We start from the raw sequence: 4825 nt of genomic DNA, 5'->3' as shown, positions 1-4825 counted from the left end.
AGAGAAGCGTAGAAGAATTATTCTTTTTCTTTTCTTTTTTTGGTAAAGGGTAGAAGAATTATCCTTTGTCATTTGTAATTATACTAATACAGTCCATCTAACTAATTTTGATTGGCCAAACATAAATATATTTTAATAATATTTTTTATTAATTTTTTATTAATTTTTTTTTTTTTCCTTTTTCCTTTTCTTCCTCTTCATCCCACAAGCCAGTAAGCCACGGATGAGATGACTTCACCCAAATCTTGCCAGTTGCCTTTGACAGGGGCTTGAAGGCCATAGGCAAAGATAGCCATGACCTCGCCCAGTGGCCAATGACCATGGAGGAATGAGAAAGAAAAGTAGGAAGAAAAGCTAAAATAAAAGGAAAAATTTAATAAAATATTTGAAAAAAATGAAATACTATTAAAATATGTCTGCATTGGCGTTAGCAGGACGGCTTCACGTCAGCTTCACGTCAGCGCGGACCAGTCAAAATTGGCTAATCGAACTGAATTAACACAATTACAATAAGTTTAAGATTGTAATTTTTCCGGTGAAACATCGCTGGGCACAAATATTTCAATTAAATATTCTAGAATAGAATCAAATGAAGATATGCAATTTTGAGATATATCTCTTCAAATTCTCTCGGACTTCCAACGGAGAGGGCTCTATTAGGGACGGTCCGGATGAAGCGATCCTTCTCCGCCAGCCTTAAAATTGCCCAAAACACTGGTCACAAGCATGAGAAATTGCATTCACGCAAAATTACATTTATCTAAACTGATTTAAGTGGGTGAGGTCTTGTCATATGATAAGCCCATCAAATTTAACCTGTTAATTCTATAAAGTCCGCTTAATTCGACGCAGCACTTAAAACGAGCCCCCGCCCTCGCCTCGTGAATTCGACAGCTAATGTAAAGAGTCCGCGCTTTTTCTACTCATGTTTCGCCCCTAGACACTTCCCTACTTTTGTATTTTTCCAATAATGTTCCTCATACAATTTACTATTTTTGTCACAATTCTATAAAACTTTTTCCTTTTTCGTTTGGTCAAATGTGAGGTAATTATTTTATTTTCTTTCTTTTCTCACCTTTCCCTGCGGGTCCCACTTCCATTCTTCTCTCTCTTTTTTCTTCTTTTTTGTCGTCCATAATTTTTTCGCGGGTCCCGCGTTCAAACGAAATTCTCAATTCAAGGCCCAAGCCGGTACATTGCTTCTCTAAATTTCAGATTTACAATCCCATCAAATCCCACCGTTGGCTTACATTCACATTAATAAGAATGAATGCACATACAAGGTAAAAACACATTTGACAACCCTTACAAGTCCCACAAAAAGGTCATCCTCCATGGCGTCGTCAGCAGCGACCAACCACCTTAGGCTGTCTATTACCAATAAAGTAAAAATGGGTGAAACAATGGGTTTTTTTTTTTTTTGACGAAAACAGAGGGACCGTAGATTGATATCAACCAAAAGTGCCACCATCGGGCATAATGTCAATACAAAGCAAATCCAACAGGGGCGGTGGAGGAGAAAAGATCCAATTATGGGCTAGACTTCGGTGCTCATGGGCCTGTGCAGCCCAGTGGGCTACTCTATTCGCTTCCCTCCCTGCAGAACAGTATGTGTAACCTAGAGAAGCAAGGGATGAGTGCCGCAGCAAGATGAGAGAGCGAGCTTCCCATGGCGTCGAGCATGGATTCTACAGAGCATGGACAAGCACCCAGCAGTCAGATTCCACAGTGAGTTGCTTCCTTTCCATTTAATGGGTTAAAAAGGCATAAAAATGACAAATCCCAACAAATGCACGATTACAAATTTGTTAAAAATTGACTTGAAGTCTATGGCTAGAAGCAACAATTGCAACACAAATGAAATAATGAATGCAGCATTGTAGCAATGTGTTCCAAGTAATTAATCTATGAAAATACAATTTTTATCTCAATGCTCAAGCACTGCAATCTAATAACCGCAGTCAAATTAAAGCACTGATTTAAATTCCACTTCATATTATCTAAAAGCACCCAACTCACTTATTGCCCTAGACTTTTATGCTTACACATGGTGGTGACACCTATTCTTTCTCTACACTCTCACATATGCAAGAAGAGGAGAGAAAATCTACAAAAGGCAAAAGAGACAGAGGCTGCGCTTCTCAATATTTCTCTCCAAAGTTCAAGAAGAGACTGCATGTGATGGCAAAGAGTGCCTTGTTGGGAAGGTCATTGGTGAGCCCATTGCTGGTGTTGGCGAAAGTGTGGAGAATGACGAGGTTGGTGTCATATGTAATGGAAAGAAAGAAAGAATGGGCTGTAAGAGAGAAAATGGAGAGACGAGAACAATCCTGCAAGAGCTAAGAATTAGAAAGAAGAAGGAGAGTGGAATCCGCAACAAAAGAAAAAAAAATTAAATAAGAAGAGTCGACTAAACAAAAAAAGGAACCACTTTTGTAAAGTTGGAATAGAAGTGATGGGCCACACAATGAATAATATGTCAGAACACAAAAATAGGGAGTATCTGATGGTGTTTTCAGTTTAGTATTTTGAAAACTCTTTGGAAAAATTTGGGGTGTTTGCCAACTATTCCGAATAGGCTTTAGACCAAATGTTAGTATTGGGAAGATTGAAGAAAGCTCAATATAAATGAACATTTTCAGAATGTTGAAAGAAGGGTTAAATGATCTTTTTCCCCCATAATTATCCTCACCAATTCTTCAGTTTTTCGATTTTGCCCAATTGTTACTATTGTTCATCTTCTTTGTGGAAGGTTGATCAATGACACCAGGTTAGACCTGCGAGGTTGCATGACCCAAGCCCTCGTAACCTACGATCATGCCGTAATGGCCACTTGAGGTCACGCAACCCTCGTCAAGTGGTTGCCCGACCACAAGCAGCCTTTATCAAGGGTCACCCAAGGTCGTGCGACCTCAACCAACGGCAACAGATCCGGCTTGCCAGTGGCTTGAGTCCATTACCAAAGGCAACAAAGGGTTTGACTTCAAAAAAAAAAAAAAAAATTTGCAACCAAAGCCCTTTGCAATATTATTTTTACTAAACATTACTTAACTCAAAGTTGTTTTATAAAGAGTTAATACCCTGAAAAATCTCAAACCGGTATATTTGTAACAAATTTACCTCAAACTACTTGTTTTACTACTAAAAACCCCCAAATTGATATACCTTTAACAAATTTATCCAAAACCGGTATACTTGTGACAAATTTACCCTATGTTAATTTTCATTAAATTTTACTATTAAATTATTAAGTTAAATGACACGTGACAGTTAACTGGTATATCAATTTGGGATTTTCCGCTTCATTTGTCACAGTTTACAATTTTTGTAATTTTTTTGTGGTATTAATTCAATTTAGCAAAAGGTATATTTGTTACAAATTTACCAATTTGAGGTTTTTTGTGATTGAATAAATTAGTTTATGATAAATTTGTCATAAATGTATCAATTTATGGTTTTTTATGGTCAGTCGCGGTAAATTTGTCACGGGTGTATCGGTTTTGAGTTTTTCATGGTCAAAAAAATAATTTGTGGTAAATTTATCACAAATGCACCAATTTATGGTTTTTCAGGATATTAACGGGATTTTTTACCAAATGCAATTTGTATTTCTTCAATGCTCTTTAGGATAAAGACTTCTGCATTTTCACAAGACCCATTTCCAAAACCGAACCAAACGAAGCGTGAATCAAAAAGGGTGGAAAAAGCACAATCCTAAAAGGATATGTTAAACTTATATTAGTTTATTCTATAATTAAATTTGTGCTATTATAATTCTCATTTTCCATCCGTTCCTTGCATAGCTACAAATTTAACTTATTGGTCAGAATATAATATGATATTAAGGTCAATATGATTTTATCTACTCCTTTCAAGCTTCACGTGAATTTTTCGTGCACAATTATTAGCCGGCGGCAAGGCGAAATAATCCCATGATATCTCATTTTTTTCAATGACATTTTTTCGATCTGATAACAAAAAAAAAAATCACATTTTTTCAATTACAAATTTTGTTAAAATAGAAAATAAATATCTCCATTATTGCATAACCCGATTGAAAAAAAAAAAATCAAGGGCACTTGGGTTTTCCTTCCTTCGTCTTCCAATTGTTGTAGCATGGGCACTCGTCCTTGTGTCCGTATGTGCCGGAGGGCACGCACAAGCACTTGGCGCAACACTTATTGCAGAAGGACAGGCATGGCTTCCGGTGAGACGTCGCCGAGCATCGGTAGTCGCACGCGGCGGCGCATTCTGCAATAACCCCAAACATGAGTATCTAAATTATATATCCTCGAAAAGAATCGAATGAGCACATGGAAATTCATGTATATATCCGTTAAAGTTCTCTCGGAGTCTCGGACTTCCAACGGAGAAAATAAGCATCAGCGGAAGGGCGTAAGTACGTACGTTCCGGACGAAGCGATCCTTCTCCCCCGGCCTGAAAATTGTCCAAAACACACGCCAGCAAACATGCGAAATTACATTATTTTCAGCTATATTTGCTTGACAAAGACAAAAAAAAAGTCATAAAGGATTATCGTTCAATAATCTTTATCCCGAAAAAGAGAAAACGGGCTCAAATGACACGATCCCTCCGTCATCTCAGCAAAACTCACCAGCGAAACCTCAACGAAGCACGTCGAGGCGATGAGAAAGAAGAGCAAAGAAGACTGGAGCAACGACAAACGAGCCATGGTAAACCCCTGTCCGATGACAATCTTAATCTTAATAGAACTATAAAAGGCTTGAATTACACACGTTTGCCACCGGAAAAGGGGGGATCCTCTTATATACGAGAATGCCCAGCAATTGCCATCTCTGGACT

This window comes from Eucalyptus grandis, chromosome 11 (assembly GCF_016545825.1).
Source record: "Eucalyptus grandis isolate ANBG69807.140 chromosome 11, ASM1654582v1, whole genome shotgun sequence".
Taxonomy (NCBI): domain Eukaryota; kingdom Viridiplantae; phylum Streptophyta; class Magnoliopsida; order Myrtales; family Myrtaceae; genus Eucalyptus; species Eucalyptus grandis.
This window is presented reverse-complemented; position numbering follows the sequence as displayed.